Source organism: Bubalus bubalis, chromosome 1 (assembly GCF_019923935.1).
Source record: "Bubalus bubalis isolate 160015118507 breed Murrah chromosome 1, NDDB_SH_1, whole genome shotgun sequence".
Classification (NCBI taxonomy): Eukaryota; Metazoa; Chordata; class Mammalia; order Artiodactyla; family Bovidae; genus Bubalus; species Bubalus bubalis.
Window position 1 is genome coordinate 110191892 of NC_059157.1, and position 25025 is coordinate 110216916.

At 36.5% G+C, this 25025-nt stretch overlaps 1 protein-coding gene across 4 annotated transcripts in view; it reads right to left on the reverse strand.

The window, feature by feature from the left end:
- GSK3B (glycogen synthase kinase 3 beta) overlaps nucleotides 1-25025 on the reverse strand; it is a 214317-nt gene that overhangs the window by 187926 nt on the left and 1366 nt on the right. The window lies entirely within an intron of this gene.

Genomic DNA, 25025 nt, shown 5'->3' on the forward strand with positions numbered 1-25025 from the left:
TAATATTAAGAAGCATATGTATACATAAATAACAGCAAGTAATTCACTATTCTCCAAGACTTGCAGCATAAAAGAGCTATAAATTTAAATCTTAATAAAGTTAAAGGGAAAATAGTATAATCCTAAATGCTTAAATTTGCAACAAAATCTTATTTGTAAATATTGGTATGAACTCATGGTGTATTTTCTCATATTTAAATGAGAAATAATGGGACAAATATAGTCAAGTTGTAGAATATAAGATCAACACAAAATTCATTTGCATTTTTGCAAATCAATTAGTTCATTGCAAACTAAGCAATGAACACTCAAAAAAGACTATCAGGAAACAGCTCAGTTCACAATAGCATTAAAAAATTTAATTTAATAGCATAAAATACCATTTATGAATGAATTTAACCAAAGAGGTACGAGACTTGTCAACTACAAAATGTTACTGAAAGAAATTAGATAATACTTAATAGAAAGATATGCCATGTTCATGGATCAAAAGACTTATTAAAATGTCAATACTACCCAAAGCAATCTACAGAAGATTGTAAAATTCAACTGAAATTGCAAAGGACTCTGAATAGCCCAAACAACCTTTCTAAAAACAGAAGACTACCTAAACTTTCCAATATCAAAACTTATTACAAAGCTACAGTAATCAATAGTGTACATACATGCTAAGTCACTTCAGTTGTGACCCTCTGCGACCCTATGGACTGTAGCCCGCCAGGCTCCTCTGTCCATGGGATTCTCCACTCAAGAATACTGAAGTGGGTTGCCATGCTCTCCTCCAAGGAAATCTTCAGCCCCAAGGATTGAATCCATGTCTCTTATGTCTCCTGCAATGGCAGGTGGGTTCTTTACCACTAGCACCACCTGGGAAGCCCCCAAGACAGTATAGTACTGACACAAAGACAGAAATATAGAGCAGTGGAACAGAACTGAGAGTCCACAAATAAACCCATGAATCTATAGCCAACTGATCATCAACAAGGGTGCCAAGACTTTAATATGAAAAGACCAGGCTCTTCAACAAATGAAATTTGGACAACTGGAGCCTTACACCTCATACCATATATAAAAATATGCTCAAAAATGGTTCAGGGGCCAAAAATAAGAAAAAAGATTATAAAATCCTTAGGAAAAAACATGGGTAAATGTAGATCTTCATGATTTTGGATTTGGGAATACTTTTTCAGGTATGACACCTGAAGCATAAGGAATAAAGAAGTGGTATATTCAACTTGATCAAAATTTAAAACTTTTATGCATCTAAATACATTGTCAAGAGTGTGAAAAGATTACTCACAGAACGACAGAATTTATTTTCAAATCATGTATATGATAAAAGTCTAGTATCCAGAATATTAAAGAAGCTTTACAACCCAACAACAAAAAGACAAATCCAATTTAAAAATGGGAAAAGAAGTTAAATAGACATTCCTCCAAAGAAGATATACCAATGATCAGCAAGCCTACCAAAAGATGGTGAACATCATTAATCATTAGGGAAATGCAAATCAAAATCACGAGATATCACTTCACACTAACTAGGACGACCATTATCAAAACATGGAAAATAACAAGTGTTGCCCAAGATGTGGAAAAATTAGCACCCTTACACACTGCTGGTGGAAATGTAAAATGACGCACCACTATGGAAAACTGGCCGTTCCTCAGTTAAATACCCAAGAAAACTGACAAGTGTTCAAAAATGATCTGTACACAAATGTTCACAGCAGCACTATTCACAATAGCCAAAATCTGGAAACAACCCAAACATCCATCAGCTGACTAAACAAAATGTGGTACATCCATACAATGGAATATAATTCAGTCATAAGAAGGAATGAAGTACAGATACTTGCTACAACATATATGAACCTTGAAAACATTATGCTAAGTGAAAGAGGCCAGACACAAAGACCACATGTTACATGAATATACTTATGAATGGTCCAGAACAAGCAAGTCCACAATCAGAAAGCAGATTAGCGCCAGTGTCTTGCAGGGTGGCAGGGAAGGAATGCAGAGTGACTACTTAATGAATGCAGGGTTTCTTTCGGGATGTGAAAAAGTTCTGGAACTAGATAGTGGTGATGGATACACAACACTGTAAATCTCCTTAATGTCAAGGAGTTGTATACTTTAAAATACAAATGTTCAATTTACATTGTTTATTTTACCACAAAAAGAAAACTCACTCACACATACACATCCTGGCTCTGTCCAATAAAAGGGCCTACAAAAAACTCAACAGTAGCAACAAAGATAATGGTCTTTAAATATTATTTTATACTAAAAAGAATCAGAAACCCCTTAAAGAAATAACTGGCTCTAGATCTGAGGCAGGTGATCTGGAATACCTTTCTATCCTAGAAAACAAGGTTATCAACTGTGGTTTTATCAAGGAATACAGAAGCCAAAAGGAAGGGGCTCCCACTAGATGGGACAATTTGAGAATTTAAAAGAGCAATTACAGTGGATTAAAACAAACATATTCAAAATCAGGTGTTCATATTGATACTAAAAAACAAACAAACACCCACCTCACTGGCCACTGACTACCTGTGTCAGATACTACGAAAAGAAAGGGCATTTATTCTGCTGTACCTCAGAATAATCATACAATTCATTAAGGTAAAGAAGTTCTTTTCTACAGAATAACTCCAGCAAATAAAACAGAAGGAATAATAAAATATCACCACTATCAGATACTGTGATCTATTAATAGATCAGGGTCAGCAAACTTTTTCAGTGCCAATAAAGAACTAAGTGAAAAGGGAAAGGGAGAAGAGAATACGAGAAAGGAACCTATGACTCATTCTTCCCTTCCTTCAGCCTAGTTAGTGACAAGGCAGTGAGGTGCCGCTACCAGCTGTTTCTTTAAAAATGTCCTGGCAAGGACAAGGAGCATTTTATTTTATAAGAAAAGGTTTCCCAAGAAAATCACTCTGCCTCAAGCTGTGAAAACTATTTGGTGTTCGTAGAGCCCCCAAGGAGCTTGGCTATTTCAAAGCAGGAAATAAAAAGCTAGAAAAACAAAAAAATTTTCAGGGTTGGGTGGGGGTGGGGAGGCTCTCTCCCTCACTTCCTCAGAACTGGAGGAGGAATAAAAACTGAAGGAGAAAAAAAAAAATCTCTGCTTAACGATTTTTTTTTTCTCCTTCAGTTTTTATTTGGTTTTCAATAGTTCTAAACAGTTCTCCAGATTTTCAGAGGATACCTCACACTATTTAACTTTACTGAACAAGACCATTAGACATTCAAGTTGGAAGAAAAACATCTTCACGTTCCATAGTAATCTGGTCTTTCCATCACAGTTAAACATTTAACAACTGATGATCAAATACAAACCAAAGTGTCACCACATACAAACTAGACCGAAAACAGTTTTCAGGAGAAAAATAAGCAGTATAAAAAGACTGAGTCACAGACATCAGATCTACTCAAAATACATATCTCATATTAAAAACAAACGAAAACTTTATGGGTATTAAGTCAACACCTGCTAATTAAACAGTACTCACTAAAAAAAGTGCCACAGATCCCTAACAGGAATTGTAGCTGTCTTAATGCCCTATATATTCAAGATAGGACTTCCATTACAGACATACCTCGGAGGTTACTGCAGGTTCAGTTCCAGATCATCACAATAAAGTGAATATTGCAAAACAGTGAGTCAGATGAAATTCTGGTTTCTCAGCACACATAAAAAACTACACTGTAGTCTATTAAGTATGTAATACCATTATGTCTTTAAAAACTGTATATACCGTAATTAAAAATACTTTATTGTTAAAAATGCTAACCATCATCTGACAATACAAGGTTGCCACAAATAACCAGGCTGTTAAAAAAAAAAAAAAAAGGTATCTGCAAAATGCAATAAAGCAAAGTGCAGTAAGGTACGACTGTACTTTGTAAAGGCACCTGATGGTTTTTCCTCAAATAAGTTTAAAGAAAGACTGGAGGCTTTCCTTATGACCACCTACACATACTCATTAAAAAACAAAACAAAAAAACAGGAACAGAGAGGTAACCTACACCTAAGCCTTACCTATTTTTATTAATACTAATAGCAGCTAAGGTTACTCTGTGCCAGACACTGTCAAGCACCCTACATGCATAATCACCTCCTTTAAGCATCACAATTACACAAAGGTAGGTATTAGTATCACCATGTCCAGATTATGAAAATGAAGCTACAATAATTTAGTAATTAAGCCCAATATATCTGATCAAAGAGGGGGTCCTGGTCTTACAATGCCAAAAATAGACATAAAGACTACAGATAACTAAAGTGAAAGAAAGTGAAGTCGCTTAGTTGTGTCTGACTCTTTGCGACCCCGTGGACTGTAGCCTACCAGGGTCCTCTGTCCATGGGATTCTCCAGGCAAGAATACCAGAGTGGCTAAAGATATTATCAAATCTCACTCCAAAAGCACTTAAATTTACCCAGTATTCTCTGAAACCTTCCCCCCTGGAGCATCGAGTTAGCAAAGGACACACGTCATGTGTCAAGTAGTAAATTATTTATTATCCTTTCCTTCTTCCTTAAGTCGGGCACAGCTTTAGTCTCTTTCCTAGTATTAAGGCTAAAATGCTGCTTCTAAAGTTTAAAACCCAAATAGGTAGTCCATTACAATTATACAGTAGCAGAGTAAAGTCAAAAGAGGAAAGATATAGGAATCAGATTAAGGACCCATTCCTAGTTTTGCCCTGCTACCAGTTTTGTGTTCTTAATCCTCCAGAAGGGCCTCAGGTTCCTTGTCTGTTAAATGGAGATACCACCTAGGTTTTACAGAGTAATGTTCGTTAAATGCTGGCTCCACTCCCTTCTCTGCTAATATAAAAGCAAGGTACAAATACCTTAGGCAAAGACTCCAAAGTCTGATCCAAGGAATACAAACCCTTAGAGGGATCCAGTAAATAGCATTTCCTAAACTTTATAGTCACAGAACAGTTATCACAGTGTAACACTGATTAGAGTAACTAGTGTAGGAAATGCTGGCCAAAGGACCTTTACATAGGTTAAAAAACAAAATGACACTTTGCTTCAGATTCTATGATAGCTCTTTTGGGTCTTCAGTGTTCATTTTTATCCACTATCTAGTTCCTGCCTGCATATTCTGAATAGGTGAGCTGGCAGATAAGTGTCCTGTGCATATACGAATATTTCAACTTGAGGTGATACAGTCCATGGATCGCAAAGAGTTGGATATGACTTACTGATTGAACAACAAAAATTTATAAACTACTATACATTAAAACTCAGACATCTTCTTATAAGTGTGGTCTGAAAAATACAACAGAGCCTGTTTCTGCAATGTTAACAAAAAAATAAAACAGTATTTTTCCACTCGTCTTCCAGTTATAGAGTAGAGGGGACGGGGAATAAAAAGTTCTTTACCAGAATTATAGGGAAAAAACTAAATTATTACAAATATAATGTATACCTAGCCTCATCTGTAGAGGAAAAAAAGCAGTACAGAGAATGGGAGCCAATTATACTGTATCTGAGTTTTGTATCATCAAAGGATTTTATTGTAATCTGACACTTAAAAGACATCTCAACTAAGAGCAGTTCCTCAGAAGCACAGAAAATTTACTCCAAGTCATGAAAACTATAAATCAACCTTTAGAAATAGTATTTTCTGTTGCTGCTGCTAAGTCGCTTCAGTCATGTCTGACTGTGTGCGACCCCATAGACGGCAGCCCACCAGGCTCCCCCGTCTCTGGGATTCTCCAGGCAAGAACACAGGAGTGGGTAAAAATAATATTTAACTACCCTCAAAAGCTAGAAAAATACTCCTTAGAAAAACATGATTATGAACTGATGTAATAAAATTTGGTCTCTATGTTCAAGATTCAACACTTTATATTTATGATTTTTCAACATTCAACATTTATTTAGCACCAACTAGATGAAGAGGATCTTCATGTGCAAGAATAATGAAAACAACAAAAATTATTGAGACAAGTGATCTCAGGAAACAATAAAGATTGAAATAGGTGGCTGAACTCTAATGCCTGTCTTGAGTCAAGTGACAATGTGTTAAACTAGAAATCGGTGTCTTCAAGTTACCAGAGGTAGCAAGGCTCCATTTCTGCACATCGTTCACATTCACTTAGGACAGTAAAGTAGTTAATAAGAGCTCAAGATTAAATTACCTTGGTTGGAATCCAAGCTCTGACATCTGCTGGTTATGAAATCTTCGCAAAGTTACCTACCCTGTCTAAGCCTCAATTTCCTCAATAATAATGAGATCCAGCTTATAACTGACTTTGCAATATGGATTTCAACCAAATTTGTTACCTATCTCTTATAGCCACTAATTCATAGACAGCTTGTATTAATTTTAAAGCAAGGTATTTGCTCTTAAAATTTTTACTTCAAAAGGAAACAACTTACTTATATATGACTGACAATTTACTTTCCCCTTGGTAAGCAAAATTAATAAAAAGTAAAAGTTTCAACGCCTTACCCTAGGAAACCTTAGTTGAACCAATTCCCCAGAATTTTCCTATTTTCTTTCCAAATTATAAACAGCATATAGAGCAGCAGTTAAAAGTATAAATTCAAAGTATGACTACAAAATTTCCTGGCTATGTAAGGCCCTCTAAGCCTCCGTTTCCTCATTTGTAAACTATATTTGCCTTACCAAATTGTGGTAAAGATGAAACAAGATAGTAGTGAATTGTTTAGTATAGTGTACTGACCTACTAAGTACTGAAAAACTTTTTGTCTTTCACTTCAAAGTCTGGTGGCCTGAGTTCAGCATGCTGAAACTATTGCCTACTAGCTGTGAGATTCTGAATAACTCAAATAAAGTGTTTTTAACTCCATTATCCATTAAATGAAGAGACTATTACCTCAAAGCATATGAAAGTTAAATGAAGTAACAGTGCTTGGCACACAGTAAGCACGCAAAGGGTAGCTGATTCTGAATTATTCTAGTTCTAAGATCTGAGCTACCATCATTAGCATCTAGGGATGCTAGATGGTACTGAGTTAGCTAATGCAAATTCAATACTCATCATTACCATAAACTTTTTTCTATTAACTTCTTCCCTAACTCTCACTCCTATGGTCAAACACAGCATTTAAAGTACACAGACTTTCCCAGGCATATGTGAGAAACAAAAATATGTTGTTGTTAATTGGGACACAAAGTAAAGATACAATTTTAAACAATATCTTACTCTCAAATTAATATGATAGTTGAAAAGCTATATAATTTATACTGATGTCATATAAAGACAATGGGATCAGAGATCCTCTGCCTCTGGGGATCTTTCTTCTCTAAGGACCCCAGGAATTGGCCCACCTGCTCCTACTTTAGAAATCATACCATTTGTTTCTTACTAAGTACTCATTCACCACTATGGCTGAAATATACTACTAGAACATTTCCTCTATCCTTTGAAAGTGCAGAGCCATTCTTTAATTTTCTATAAATTAACAGGAGGTAAACATATACTGTAAAGTCTCAAAACCCTCCCAATAAAGGTTATCCCTGATATTCAACTAAATTTAAATAAAATTATGCTTTCTTCATTAGTAACTCCTACTCTTAGATTTCAATGGCACAGCAAGCATTTGGTATTTAAAGAGAAAACAGAATCTCTTCCAAGAATCATGCCCTAGTCAGCCAAACATCTCACAATATATCAGATCAGTTGCTCAGTCGTGTCCGACTCTTGCAACCCCATGAATCGCAGCATGCCAGGCCTCCCTGTCCATCACCAACTCCCAGAGTTCACTCAGACTCACGTCCATCGAGTCAGTGATGCCATCCAGCCATCTCATCCTCTGTCGTCCCCTTCTTCTCCTGCCCCCAATCCCTCCCAACATCAGAGTCTTTTCCAATGAGTCAACTCTTCGCATGAGGTGGCCAAAGTACTGGAGTTTCAGCTTTAGCATCATTCCTTCCAAAGAAATTCCAGGGCTGATCTCCTTCAGAATGGACTGGTTGAATCTCCTTGCAGTCCAAGCGACTCTCAAGAGTCTTCTCCAACACCACAGTTCAAAAAGCATCAATTCTTCGGCGCTCAGCCTTCTTCACAGTCCAACTCTCACATCCATACATGACCACAGGAAAAACCATAGCCTTGACTAGACGAACCTTTGTTGGCAAAGTAATGTCTCTGCTTTTCAATATGCTATCTAGGTTGGTCATAACTTTCCTTCCAAGGAGTAAGCGTCTTTTAATTTCATGGCTGCAGTCACCATCTGCAGTGATTTTGGAGCCCAGAAAAATAAAGTCTGACACTGTTTCCACTGTTTCCCCATCTATTTCCCATGAAGTGGTGGGACGGGATGCCATGATCTTCGTTTTCTGAATGTTGAGCTTTAAGCCAACTTTTTCACTCTCCTCTTTCACTTTCATCAAGAGGCTTTTTAGTTCCTCTTCACTTTCTGCCATAAGGGTGGTGTCATCTGCATATCTGAGGTTATTGATATTTCTCCCGGCAATCTTGATTCCAGCTTGTGTTTCTTCCAGTCCAGCGTTTCTCATGATGTACTCTGCATATAAGTTAAATAAACAGGGTGACAATATACAGCCTTAACGAACTCCTTTTCCTATTTGGAACCAGTCTGTTGTTCCATGTCCAGTTCTAACTGTTGCTTCCTGACCTGCATACAAATTTCTCAAGAGGCAGATCAGATGGTCTGGTATTCCCATCTCTTTCAGAATTTTCTACAGTTTATTGTGATCCACACAGTCAAAGGCTTTGGCATAGTCGATAAAGCAGAAATAGATGCTTTTCTGGAACTCTCTTGCTTTTTCCATGCAACCGGTCAAAGAAGCAGATATAATGTTGATCAGTAAAAACCAAATTATTACCCTGACAACGTGCTTTCTCAAAACTCAATATAGACAGGTAAAATTTACAGCTATTTAAGAAATTGGATTATTTAGTAAAGAAAGCCCAAGTTGTTTACTAATATTTCTTACTTTCTCTAGGTAAGCTCTTCAACTGATATACTAATATACACTAGTATATCAGACAAAAAAAAAATACTGAGAGACATAAAAAGAGGCCCTGTAAAAATTAAAGTTTTCATAAATCCCTACAAGATAATTACATGTCCAAGTATATCCATGGTGAAAGGGCCTGTTCATATATAAATAGTCTATTTACTTTGTCTCTCATAGAATAAACTATTTGGTAAAAATAAGGAAACTGACATCACTTTTCATCACTCTAAATCTCTCTTCTACCCTCACCCACTCCAAATAAGCTTCTGGAAGGCTTGGGGGTACTGTACTAGCTGGACAGGCTCAATGTTTCAAAGGTATTATGCTGGCCAACCAGTGCAACCGAGCACCTGAGCTCTTTCTTTCATTCACTCCATCCCGAGTTCACACTCCTCTTGTGCTAAGCACATGGTATAAAACAGTGTCTGTATCTCTCTTTTCTTTCCCTACTATTGCTCCTTTGTGTTTAAACAAAAACCTAGGTTTAACTTCATAAACTAATTTCTTATATCAAAGCTTTAAAATGTGTCTAAAAACCTCAGTGATAGTTTGATGACCTAGAAACTCATGTAACTATCACAACAAATTGCCTTCAACCCAAAATATGTGTTAAGTAAACTACTATAGAAAGCACTGTGTTCCACACCAAGGAAATACAAAGGTGAGTAAAATACTGTTGTTGCCATACTCAAATTTATACTGACCTAGGGAGAGACAAAACAAGGAAAGTAGATGAAGCAGAACACAAGAAAAGTGTGCCATAGGAGTTACATGCAACTAACTGCATTTCATGCTTTGGGGTAAAATGTGTGGAAAACTAAGCAGTTGAGGTGGCATATGAAACTCTGAAAGCTGAGTGAGTCTCTGAAACAGCGAGAGGAGAGAATTTATGCCAAAGAATATTTAGACAAATAAGAACCCACTGGGACCAGGACATTCATGGCAGTAACATCTAACAAGTATATCAATAACAGTTTTAATATACATTTTAAGTATGCTAAAATATGGGGAAAAAATCATTACCTCCCACACCAAGCACTTTTCTGAAGAACATAAATCTCTCAACCTCTTTAATGTGGTATAAAATTTCAAAAATCTGAAGACATGACTAAAAACAAAACAAAGCAATTAGACAAATCAATGAAGTGTTTTTAAACTACATATATATACCTTATCTATTCCTTATTTATTCCTTTAGAATAAGTAGACTATATCATATATATGTATTTGAATATATGATTAGACAGATTGACAACAATATTATACAATAACATAATTCCTGAAAAATTCTAAACTGCTCAACCTGTGGCTACTAAGCATTTAAAATGTGACTACTCCAAATCAGGACGTGCTGTAAGAGTAAAATACCCACTAGGTTGTGAAGTCAGCAAAAACGAGACCAGGAGCTGACTTTGGCTCACATCATGAACTCCTTATTGCAAAATTCAGACTTAAATTGAAGAAAGTGGGGGAAACCACTAGACCATTCACATATGACCTAAATCAAATCCCTCACGATTATACAGTGGAAGTGACAAATAGATTCAAGGGATTAGATCTGATGAAGTGCCTGAAGAACTATGGACAGAGGTCCGTGACATTGTACAGGAGGCAGTGATCAAGACCATCCCCCGAAAAAGAAATGCAAAAAGGCAAAATGGTTGTCTGAGGAGGCCTTACAAATAGCTGAGAAAAGAAGGGAAGCTAAAGGCAAAGAAGAAAAGGAAAGATATACCCATCTGAATGCAGAGTTCAAAACAATAGCAAGGAAAGATAAGAAAGACTTCCTCTGTGATCAATGCAAAGATCAATGGAACAAGATAGAAAGCCCATAAATAAACCCATGCACTTTCAGGTACCTTATTTTTGACAAAGGAGGCAAGAATACAGAATGGGGCAAAGACAGTCTCTTCAATAAATGGTGCTTGGAAAACTGGACAGCTACATGTAAAAGAATTAGAACACCTCCTAACACCATACACAAAGATGAACTCAAAATGGATTAAAGACCTAAATGTAAGACCAGAAACTATAAAACTCTTAGAGCAAAACATAGGCAGAACACTTGATGACATAAATCAAAGCAAGATCCTCTATGACCTAACTCCTAGAGTAATGGAAGTAAAAAAGTGGGACCTGATTAAACCTAAAAAGCTTTGGCACAGCCAAGGAAACTATAAGCAAGGTGAAAAGACAACCCTCAGAATGGGAGAAAATAATAGCAAATGAAACAACTAACAAAGGATTAAGTCCCAAAATATATACAAGCAGCTCATACAACTCAATACCAGAAAAACAAACAACCCAATCAAAAAGTGGGAAAAAGACCTAAACAGACATTTCTCCAGAGAAGACACATAGATGGCTAACACATGAAAAGATGCTCAACATCACTCATTATTAGAGAAATGCAAATTAAAACTTCAATGAGATATCACCTCACACCAGTCAGAACGGCCATCATCAAAAAGTCCACAAACAATAAATGCTGGAGAGGGTGTGGAGAAATGGGAATACTCTTGCACTGCTGGTGAGAATGTAAACTGATACAGCCACTATAGAAGACGGTATGGAGATTCCGTAAAAAACTAGGAATAAAACCACCATATGACCCAGCAATCCCACTCCTAGGTATCTACGCTGAGGAAACCAAAACTGAAAAAGACACATGTATCCCACTGTTCACTGCAGCACTATTTACAATAGCTAGAACATGGAAGCAACCTAGATGTACATCAACAGATGAATGGATAAAGAAGCTGTGGTACTGACACACAATGGAGTATTACTCAGCCATAAAAGGGAATGCATTTGAGACAGTTCTAATGAGGTGGATGAACCTAGAGTCTATTATACAGAGTGAAGTGAGTCAGAAAGAGAAAGACAAATATCATATTCTAACACATATATACAGAATCTAGAAAAATGGTACTGAAAAATTTATTTACAGGGCAGCAATGGAGAAACAGACATAGAGATTAGACTTATGGACACGGGGAGAGGGGAGGAGAGGGTGAAATGTGTGGAAAGAGTAACATGGAAACTTACAGTGCCATATGTAAAATCGATAGCCAACGGGAATTTGCTATATGGCTCAGGAAACTCAAACAGGGGCTCTGTATCAGCCTGGAAGGGTAGGATGGGAAGGAGATGGAAGGGAGGTTCAAAAGGGAGGGGATATATGTATACCTATGGCTGATTCATTTTGAGGTTTGACAGAAAACAACAAAATTCTGTAAAGCAATTATCCTTCAATTTAAAAAAATGCAAAGAAATAAAGGAAAACAACAGAATGGGAAAGACTAGAGATCTCTTCAAGAAAATTAGAGATACCAAGGGAACATTTCATGCAAAGATGGGCACAATAAGGACAGAAATGGTATGGACCTAACAGCAGCAGAAGACATTAAGAAGAGGTGGCAAGAATACACAGAAGAACTATACAAAACAGATCTTCATGACCCAGATAACCACGATTGTGTGATCACTCACCTAGAGCCAGACATCCTGGAATGTGAAGTCATGTGGGCCTTAGGAAGCATCACTATGAACAAAGCTACTGGAGGTCATGGAATTCCAGTTGAGCTATTTCAAATCCTAACAGATGATGCTATGAAAGTGCTGCACTCAATATGCCAGCAAATTTGGAAAACTGAGCAGGGGCCACAGGACTGGAAAAGCTCAGTTTTTGTTCCAATCCCAAAGAAAAGCAATACCAAAGAATGTTCAAACTATTGCAAAATTGCACTCATCTCACACACTAGCAAAGTAATGCTCAAAATTCTCCAAAGCAGGCTTCAACAGTACATGAACTGAGAACTTGCAAGTGTTCAAGCTGGTTTTAGAAAAGGCAGAGGAACCAGAGATCAAATTGCCAACATCCGCTGGATCATAGAAAAAGAGAGTTCCAGAAAAACATCTACTTCTGTGTTATTGACTACACCAAAGCCTTTGTGACTATGTGGATCACAACAAACTGTGGAAAATTCTTAAAGAAATGGGAATACCAGACCACCTGACATGCCTCCTGAGAAATCTGTATGAAGGTCAAGAAGCAACAGTTAGAACTGGATGTGGAACAATGGACTGGTTCCAAATGGGGAAAGTAGTACGTCAAGGCTGTATACTGTCACCCTGCTTATTTAACTTATATGCAGAGTACATCATGCAAAATGCCACAAGCTGGAATCAAGACTGGCAGGAGAAATATCAAAAACTTCAGATATGCAGATAACATCACCCTTATGGCAGAAGAACTAAAGAGCCTCTTGATGAAAGTGAAAGAGGAGAGTGAAAAAGTTGGCTTAAAACTCAACAATCAAAAACTGAGATCATGGCATCTGGTCCCATTACTTCATGGCAAATAGATGGGGAAACAATGGAAACAGTGACAGACTTTATTTTCTCAGGCTCCAAAATCACTGCAGAGTGACAGCAGTCATGAAATTAAAAGATGCTTGCTTTGGAAGAAAAGTTATGACCAACCTAGACAGCATATTAAAAGGCAGAGACATTACCTTGCCAACAAAGGTCAGTCTAGTGAAAGCTGTGGTTTTTCCAGTAGTCATGTATGGATGTGAGAGTCGGACTATAAGGAAAGCTGAGTGCTGAAGAATTGATGCTTTTGAACTGTGGTGTTGGAGAAGACTCTTGAGAGTCCCTTGGACTGCAAGGAGATCCAACCAGTCCATCCCAAAGGAAATCAGTCTTGAATAGTCATTGGAAGGACTGATGTTGAAGCTCCAATACTTTGGCCACCTGATGTGAAGAACTGACACCTTAGAAAAGACCCTGATGCTGGGAAAGACTGAAGGCAGGAGGAGAAGGAGATGACAGAGGATAAGACTTGATGGACATGAGTTTGAACAAGCTCCAGAAGTTGGTGACGGACAGGGAAGCCTGGCGTGCTGCAGTCCATGGGGTCACAAAGAGTCGGACACAACTGAACAACCGAACTGAACTGAGGTTGTGAAGATTTAGTACCAAATAAAGAATGCAAAATTTATCATTAGTAAATTACACGTTGAGATAATACTTTGGGGATACACTACTTTAAATATATTCTTAAAATTAAGTTCACCTGTCTTTTTACTTTTTTTTTAAGTGGCTCCTAGAAAATTTTACATCACCCATGTGATTCACATTTGTATCTTGCATTATATTTCTGTTGAAGAGGTCTGGTTTAAACAACTACTTAACATTTATATTGTTCAGATTTCTGTACTTGCTTCATATTGTTCCTTCATGTTGGCATAGTAATCACTAGATCGTGATACAAATAAGCTTCCAAACATCTATGCCTCAGTGTCTAGACAGTAAAATGATGAGACACCTGCCAAAGAAGTGTGTCAGTTTGTTAACTACTCTTTTGGAGCAAATGTGAAAAAAAAAACTGACTATAAACTTTTCCAGATACATTTACCAAACAGTTAATACTCCAGGCACTGCTGGCTGATGTCACGAAACTATGTTAGGTAAGAACTGCTCAGGGATGCAAAGACATGGGATCCAGGAAATAAAGAGCCATGAAAGAAGTTAGAGGATGACAGCTGTACAGCAGGGGCCTGGAGAGGAACCAGGCCAGATCCCAGTAGGAGAGGACTCTAGGAAAAGGGACACTCCAGGAAAAGAAAGTAGGGTAGGGCAGTCTAGACAATGCTTAATAAATTTGAGGGGGAAAAAAAAAACCAAACCAAGTCTGTGATCATTGCAAGCTGTGCAAGAAAAAGAAAATGGCAACAAAAAAGTATATTAAAAAAGTGAAAGAAAACAAAGGAAATGTGATTGTCATTCAAAAACAACATAACTCTTTAAAATGTTAAACAGAGTTCCCATACCTTATCAATCCCACTCCTAGGTATATACCCCAAAGATGTGAAAACATGTCCACACAAAAACTTGTTCACAAATGTTCATTTCAGTATTATTCATAATAGCCAAAAAGCAGAAACTATCCAAATGTTCACTGATGAATGGATAAACAAATACATGCATATTATTCAGATATAAAAAGTGATGGAATAACAATAAATGCTACAACACAGATCAACCTAGCAGACATTATGAAAAGTAAAAGAAACCAGTCACAAAAGGCCACATATTTTATGATTCAATTTATAAGAAATATCAAGAACGGAAATTCACATACAGAGAGTAGATTAATGGTTGCCTAGAACTGGGAGGAAGGGAAATATGACTACTACTGGATACAGGAATGAGGAGGAATGACTACTACTGGATACAAGGTTTCTTTTGGAGCTGATTAAAAATATTCTAAAATTAGATTGTGGTGACAGTTTCATCACTCTGTGAGTACTGGAAACCACTGAGCTGTATAACCTAAATTGATAAATTTTATGGTATGTGAATTATATCTCAATAATGCATTTTTAAAAAGGAAACATAATCACTGTACACTATTCACTTTTGCAAAGAATACTGCTTAATGTCTAGAGTATTAATCATTTAACGATTTAAATAAAATAATTAACTAAAAATGATGGTATAGTTATATTAGTAAGATAATAAAAGGGACAATAGAAAAGGCAATGGCACCCCACTCCAGTACTCTTGCCTGGAGAATCCCATGGACGCAGGAGCCTGATAGGCTGCAGTCCATGGGGTCACTAAGAGTTGGACACGACTGAGTGACTTCACTTTCACTTTTCACTTTCATGCATTGGAGAAGGAAATGGCAACCTGCTCCAGTGTTCTTGCCTGGAGAACCCCAGGGACAAGGAGCCTGGTGGGCTGCCGTCTATGGGGTCGCACAGAGTTGGACACGACTGGAGCGACTTAGCAGCAGCAGCAGGGATGACAATGAATAATATCAAGAATAATTTTAAGAAGCAGACAAATATCATACTATTAAAATTATGATAAAATTACTAGAGGCAATAGTTATCATAGTTAAGACTGCCTCTAAGAAACAGAAATGAAGAAAACTTAAAATTCCATAGCAAGACTTTCTGCACTACTTGATTTTTTTAAATCATATGATACAGTGGATTACTGAATAAAAACATTTTAATCTTTTAAGACTAAGGAATGCTTGGTTTAGAAGCAGAATGAAACCGTGCGCTCTTAAAGAGGTAAAAGGCACAGGCTTCATTGACACTGACGCACTCTGCGCCTCTGATCTCTCAAGAGAACAGGTTTTCACATCTAAGATGTTCAAAAAATGGCAAGTTAAAGGAAGAGTATCAATTACCTTTTGTCTTTTTCTTTACCATGAAATACACAACTATTTCCAGCAAGAAAACATATAACATCTATATGACACTATAGATCACTTCTCAAATACACAAAGAGTTGCAAATAATTTAAATGTGCCACTAAGTATTCACTGGTCATGACTATTATTTCATCTCTTATTATGACGAGAAGCACTCTCTCGTTTTTGTATTTACTCTCCATCTAACTCATACTCAGAAAAATTAGAGTTTGGTAATCTACTAGGATGAAAAATAATAGCAATTTTCTAGAAAAACTGATTTAAAGTTTAACTCTAACACGTATGCTAAAGGAAATGTTAATTTAGGTCTGTATACACAAAATATAATTCCATAGCAGAAATAACCTGTAAAAGTGGCTCAGCTGGTAAAGGATCTGCCCACAGTGCGGGAGACCTGGATTCAATCCCTGGGTTGGGAAGATCCCCTGGAGAAGGGAAAGGCTACCCATTCCAGTATTCTGGCCTGGAGAATTCCATGGACTACACAGTCCATAGGGTCGCAAAGAGTCAGACTGAGGGACTTTCACTTTCACATGGAAGGATACCTAAGAAATTGGAAGGCTGCCTCTCCAGGAGAGAGGACTGATAGTTCCTTACAGAGCAGGAGGAGGAGAAAGACATCACTAAATACTTTTAAAATTTTGAATCATGTGAGTAAATCCCATTTTTAAATGCAAAATATGTAAATAAGACAAGCATGGAATTGTCTATCATACATCATCCAATTAAAACTATTATTGTGGTTGTTACTATACATTATGTAAATATGATATACATATACATATTATTGTTAAAATCCTACAAGCTCAAAGTTTCCCTCTTTCCTTCAGAGTTTAAATACTGTGTAAAATGTGAAAGCTTTGAAATTCCAATGAGATACCAAACACACCCACAATACTGTCAGTCTGGTGCCAAGCATAAATAACTCCAGCACTTCTTTAGGTGCTGCCTCTACAAACTCAAAAGTCTCAAAAGTCTAAAAAAAAACTCAAAACTAAAAAAAACTCAAAAGTCTAGTAGTAGCAATTTGACTCAGCTCAATAACTTCCACACAGATCATGAAGACAGTGCTTAATCAATTAAAAAGAACTAGCTGATTTTATGGAATAAGGGAAGTAGAGGGAATTACATTTTTAAAACATAGGTTAGCCTGTCTTGGAAAGAAATCTGAAATATCTTCTCACTTACATTAGTCAATTAAGCCCCTAAGAATTTCTTCCCTCATAGCTCAGATGGTAAAGAATTTCTTAGACCTTCAAAAGAGAAAAAAGTACTTGATCATGACTGTTCTTTTTCTTCAAGTTAACAATTAAGATATCCACCTTTTCAATTCCAAAAGTGTATTTGGTAAAATTATTCTAACAGCCAATCCTTAGAAAGATTAAACGACTCCATGCAGTGCCTCCTAAGTATTCCACAAGTATCAAAAGATGGTATGAGCACATCAAAATCCTAACAGAAACTGCATATATACAAAAGAAAAAATAAGAAAACAAATCTTAAATCACGTAAAATGCTGTTACTGAGAAATAATCTATAGATGGACAACGGAAGAAAGAGCAGAAAATGATATTCTGGAGTAGCATACTGAAAACTTTAGTATCTTTATCCATATCACTGAAAGTCAACCAGAGTTGGTCAACCAGATAGAGATGACCGAGTTCTCGTCCTCATTTCGTCAGTAACCAAGAAATGAGAGGCTGTTTAATGCAGTGAGAAGTTATTAGAGAACCCCAGCTAACTAGAAGAGACTTTTCTGCCTTTTGTCCTTTTAAAAGAGTGAAGTTACTGTAATGTAACCTTCTTGAAATCAAAATTTTGAACAATTATCAGAGTGATCTCCCCTGAAGTTTTACAAGGCTACACTAAGTAATTCCAATATGCCTGTTTTCCTGCATTGTCTGTCTAAACTTTTTAGGATAATGCTTAATACCAGTGTAATTCATTCCCTTCTAATTTGCAGTTTAAAAAAAAAAGAAGACAACTGAATGATTTAGAACTATGTGTTAAATGAAAAATGAACTCTAAATAAAAGCCGAAAAATAACCTAAAGGAAAAATGCACGCACCATTTGTGGGAGGATTCTCACTGCTCAGGAACCTTTTTGGTTCACTTCCTGACTGTAAAATACCAAACAATTCCAACAAGGTGATACTCCAAATAACCCAATTGCACACTGATGCATAGCTGTTATTTTTTAATAATAACAAACTGTGAAGGTTCATAGTTCCAGACAAAACAAGTGTCCAACTGATACCTGAATAATTGGATGTGTACATACAATAATAAAAAAATGTCCTGAAGTTTGCTGTCAAATATTAAAAGGAAGAGTAGAACACTTCACAATCTAGAGGAAGAGATGGAGAGAAATAATAATCCTTAATAATGGCTAATTTGGAGAACATTCTAATATTACCTGGAAATATAAATATATCAAATTTACTGTGAACAATCAGTACTTTTCAATAAAAACTAGTGCTCCAACTGAACATTAAACAAAAAAAAATACATATATATATATATATATATATATACACACTACTTATTTTTCTTTTTGTGCTGCCATAAGCCTTAACATTTTCAATTTCAATGTTTGTCTTAACAAGTTTTCCCTGAAATCTTAAAAGAATTGAGAGGGTTTTTTTTCCAATATATTTAAGTGCTATATTTGCTAACAGGCATGCCTGAAACTAATTTCAACATCATTACTAATCATGTAAGTCTTACACAATCACTGCTAAATTATCAATGAAAGACTATCCTAAAAGCAAAAGGTAGCTTATCTCTGGAATCCAAGTGTTAAGGTAACAGCAATCCATTCTCTATAAAATATACGATAAAGGGAAAATCTAGAATCAGAATGCTTATATTTGAATTCTATTAGAACAATTTTCTGGCCAGGTAATCTTGGACAAGTTGCTTCCCCTCCCTAAATCTCATTTACCTGTGGGGATAATGGTACTAGCTACTTTTTGAGTTGTAATGATTAAAGTGAGCAGCTGCATGTGGCAGAGTGCTTATTAGCACATAATAAACATTCAATAGGCATACCACATGTCAATCATACATTATTCATGGACCCTTTCTATTAAAGCAACCTACTTATTTTAGGCTTTCTGAGACAAGGAGTTCAACATGATACAATTAATGGTAATGAAAAATGGGGTACTACTGTTAATGCTTTGCAACAATGTTACTAATATTTTTGCCTGCGTGCCTACCTACCATCTCTTTGGCTTTAGGGCATACTTATTCAATACTAGGCCTGTAAATTCATTTAAATTGTATCACCGTCTAAAACATAAGTTTCTATGGGAGTTCCCTGGTGGCTCTAGTAGTAAGAATTCTGGGCTGTTACTGTCGTGGCCCAGGTTCAATCCCTGGTCCAAGAACTGAGATCCGGCAAGCTGCACAGAGCAGCCAAAAAAAAAAGGTTTAATTTAAAAATAAAATACAAATTTCTAGGAAAATAATACGGCCTTCGTCAGGAGTGTTTACTTTTCATTATTAAATGGATCTGAAAGGACAATCAAGAAATTAACAACTCCAGACTATATTAATAAGGGAAATGTTAAAGGTTCATATTTGTGCCATTGTTGGTCATGGTATCCTGAAGACAAAAGGAAAAGTTACCAATAACCAAAACATCACTGCCTCAATACAACCAAATTAAAATGCTTCTAAGGAAAGTATTCAATCCAAAAATATAAGCTACAACCATTTACGGAATTTCAACTTGCATTTCAACTTTGAAGGTAGACCTTTCTCCCCAAAACATAAGCACAGTGAGAAAAGCAACTGTAAACTAAGAATCCAAATCTACGAAGTTGTATCTTAGGCCAGACCAAGTATACTTCAGACATAAACTGAAATAATTTACTGAATGTCCATTGTGTGCTGAATATTAACTCATTAAAAAGAAAAAAAAAAGAGAATAAAAACTGTAATAATAAATAGAAGTAAACACCGATTTTTATCAATTTAATGATAGGAAACTTGTGGGGAAACAAATTGTTCTCCTTTATTAATGTTAGTTTTTCCCTGCTTTTCTATTCACATGAGAGTATGTGCTCAGTCATGTCTGACTCTTTGGGACCCCATGGACTGTAGCCCACCAGGCTCCTCTGTCCATGGAATTCTCCAGGTAAGAATACTGGAGTGGGCTGCCATGCCCTCCTCCAGGGGATCCTGCAGACTCAAGAGATTGAACGTGTGCCCCTTGCATTGCAGGCAGATTCTTTACCATCTGAGTCACCAGGGAAGAAGCCCTCTATTCACATAGGTCTTCATATAAATAAACATTTCTATATCACACTCAACCGAAGTCAAAGACAATTATATAACTAAAGATGATTTGTACAACCCAAGATAGAAGCAAAGATTGCAACCTCTACTTTAAAATCAATGAACCATGAAAATATTTCTATCCTTGCAATCATGCAAGATTTCCTTCCTCTCCACACCACTCCCTTCAACTGCCCCCCCAAAAAATAGGCTAGAAAAATGATGCTAAACATTCCAATACATTTATTTACTCATGGTGATTATGTTCTTAGTAGAACACTATCTGGGAAATCAGGTTGGTCCTGTTAGCACCAGGTATAATCCCATCACACCCACATGCTCTGCCCCTCCATTCTCCTGTTGCAGGGTGGAGCATCACAAGAGACTCCACAGTCCCACAGCCTGCCCAATCCCATCCCTGTCCCACAGTCCCGTAAGTGTTGAGTATGCAATTGTGGCACCAGGGTCACACATGCATGTTTCACAGCGTTCTCTATACATAAAGGAAACACACACAGAAGCAGACCTCCCCTGGTCTCAGAATCTGCTGCTGACACTTAAGCTGGCTTCCCCAGCCTGCCTGTTTCTCCAAAACAGTATCTCACACTGGCAACCCAAGTCCAAAACAAGGGGCGGACAGCACAGGGTACAAGTATGCGCTGATTTCCAGCTGAATCACGCAAATGAAATGAGAAGATGTCACCTCATTTTCTAAATGCAATTCCCAATCAGTCGTGAATTGATTTATGAATCTCTGGGTTCCCTTGTGCCTTTAAGTCATTTCACAATTAGCATTCTAGGGGCACATTTAACAAGACAGCATGCAATTCTTATATGAGGGTCTAGTTTTTTAACAACTCTGGAAAGGTCTGGTTGGGAAGGGAATGAAATATTAATGAAGATAAAATTCTGGTTTTCAGTTTCACACATGAGCTCTCTTTCACACTAGAAAATCTAGCAACCGGTGAAATTCTAATAACCTGATTTTTATATGACACAAAGAGATTAAACTCCCTCAGGAATAGAGTAACTCTAAGTTGCCACCTACTCTTTGGCTTTAGCCACCATACCACTAAATACTGCACAGCAATATGCAACTGCTATCATTCTCTTCACTAAAGAAATTTGATATAAAAAATCCTGTATGCAGAAATAATTTCTCATGACTTAGGCAACTAGCTAAATTTTCACTAATAGTTTATCAAAAGACTTATTACTAATATTTTAATAATAATCACCATAGACAGCGCCTTACTGCCTCCATTTTGAATAAAATATCATGTGACGCTACAGAAGAACTGTCTAGCTATTAACATTTATCTAATAACACTTGAATATGAATGCAGACCAAAAAAAAAAAGGTTACACCACATTGAGGTTTAAAAAAAAAAATCAAATATACTCTTCTAAACCGGATGAACACTTAGCGCAACCAAAACAAAAGTCAAAAAGTAAATAAATGAATAAATCAACTTTTAATTTCTGCTGGAGTCTGCATATTAACATTATTTTAAACAGCAAGGTTCACCTAAAATAACCATTGTTTATGAGACTAGTTTTAAGAATATACCAAAGATTGAAGGCTGTATAAAATATCTAAAATGTTTATGTTACAGCTTAGTCCAAAAAGTATTTTCATTGTTTTCAAATAAATTACCATCGGGTTATTATAACTAGGTTTCAAGTGTGAGATCTTTTGAATTTACATTAAAAATTATTTTCTTTTTGAGAAATGTAACGAATATAAATAAAAAATTTTAGTTTACTACGCCCAAAAATAAATCCAGCATTTTTAGACATAGAAAAATTAGAGACAGTGCAATTAACAGACTGTTAAGTTAAATACGATTGCCAGTAACCAACTGCTGTCTGCTGAATTTCAAGAAAATCTACTGAATATTAAATTTTTAAAAAGTGAACTCATCTATCCTCTCATCTCAGCACTTTCTCAACTTTCCCATTACAATCAACAATATAACTTGGCGGTCAAATCTTCCAGACCAGTAACATCAGAATTTATTTTTAACTCCTGACTCCTTCCCAAATATTCCCCCCTTCAATCCAATCCAAAGTCCTGCCAGTTCATTCATGCTGTCTCTCAAATGTGTTCTTTTCATCCGATTTTCAATTTTGCTTTATATTCTCTCACTATTCACAACATACTCTACCACTCCCTAAAAGGGCTCTGACGTCTGGTTTCTAACTCATCAACTCTGCTGCCCAAACCATCTTCAAATATTTTGTTCAGCAACCTATAGTAAATTCCAAACTCTCTTGAATCTCAAACAAAGTCATAAGCCCCCCCTGCTTTCCATCAGTTAACATATTTCTCAAATTCCATCTCTTCTTATTTTCCTATTTAGGCCCCTTTTATTCAGATTTACTAACCTGCTTTATAAATACAAAAATACAAGTCACCATCTCTGTGCCTCTGTCCTTTCTGTCCACCTAGAATCCTTTATGCTTCTCAATTTAAGTTACTGCCTCCTTTAACACCTGCCTTAAAACATACCTCTGTAAGAAGTCTTCTCTCCAAGCCATCTACCTCATGCCTTTATTTTTTGTCCCTCTGAACAAAGTATTCTATTTGCATTTATAATCTTGCAGTCATCATATTACTGTTTTCACGTTTTGTCCCATAATCTGCCTCAAAAACTGATAAGCTTTTCAAGCCAAGGACTATAATTTCTTATCGCTTAAACAGGGGTCCCTTAGAACACCAGCACTCCAACAAAGGCTTTCTTCCAAAATGCACTTAAAGTTAAGGTTGTCAAAAACACATAGTGAACACTGAACTCCAACTTTTTAAATGTTAAGCTGACCTATATGGTAACAGAAAAGTCAACATTTTAACCTGGACTTCGCAAGAGTTACTCCATCTTCAGTCAACATCCACACAGGATTCAAAGAAAATCCTGTGAACTAAATGAAAAGTCCCCAAATTTAATATTATTAGGTATCCCATTCTGCTCTCTGAATAAACTAATTACCTAAAATTGATTTCGAGTGGTCTTTAAACCAAGATGAAAAACATCCTAACACTCCAGTACCACAAGAGGCTCTTAAGGAGCTATTATAAGATTTGCTTCATCATAGCTGAAAATTACCCCAGAATTTTAAAATATTCCTCTCAAATGACCCCATGAAGTGCTTAGAAAGCTTGACCATTCCCTGAAAGATGCATCATCAGCTTCCCTCTTCACATACTCTGCATTCTGAACTAGCTAGTCACCAAAAAAAAATTTAACTCTCAAAAATGATCTCCCATTCAGCTACTACCTTAGACTACCCTGTTTCAGACAAGTTCCAAAAGCCACCATGAATTGAAATCCTGAGTTCAGGTACGAGTGTTCATTTTATAATCAATTTCACATAACAGCATATACCTTTTTTTAATCTCAATTCAATTCTCTCCTTCTTCTAAGCAGTAAAACAGTTTTTCTTTGCCCTAATTCATGCACCTTTCTGAAGGAATAAGGAAACTATAATACAGATATTTTTGTCAAATTTTTTAAGTATGTTTAAATAAACTGACATTAAATATCACATAAACATATCCATAAGTAGAGATACATTAAAACACTGGATACTGAGTATACCAAACACTCAAAATAGACTTTTTGAGCACAAATCTGGGAAGAGAGTATAGACGTCTAGCAATAACCTTGAACAAAGCCCAAATACCCCTATTAAATCTGGGACCACAACCTTCTGCAAAACCTGTGATGGAAAAGTCTAAATCCATATTCTTCTAACTTCATAGTCTTATCTGAATTCGAAAGGAAAACAATGCAAGAGTATTGTAAGTAGTCCTAAGAAGGAACACCTGAACTCTAGATCATTTAGCAAGTACTGAAAGCAATGGCACCCCAAAGCTGAACTTTAATGATGAGTCAGTGACAATTAACATTCAACTTACTATTTGGCAACATGACAACCTAAGCCCCATTCAAAACTCGGACCAACTTTCAAGTTACCTTTTGATTCAACATTAACTCTATAGTGGTAGGCTGGCAATGTCAAAACGGTAAGGTTAAGAGATAACATATCAAACCACGTATCCAATTTAGAACAAATGCTTGTTGAGATACTACTGCTGCTGAGTATCTATCAGCGGCACCGGTCCCTTCTAAAGAGACGAATCAAAGCTCGCCTTCAAACCGAAATGTGGTTACTTAGCAAGTTCATCTCTGGATTAAGAACACACACTTTGTATTGTCACACAAGCAAGAAAGAAATGTTAGGAGACGGTGACATTCACCTCTTCCATTAAGTATATAAAACTGTGGTAACCCTCGAGACCTGAGCTAACTAAACTATCCTTCATTCCAAAAGACACACTCGGGAAAAGCACATCATGGTTTATGAGTTTTGTCCTTCGCTTTATTCAAAAGGATGAGCAAGTAAACACTTCCATCACTATTTTAAGGTGGGAACACTCAACCACTTAATTAAGTTGACTATCAATTGCTAGAAAATAACTAAGAAAAGAGCTAAGTTTCAGACAGAATCATCCAAATAAAAATCAC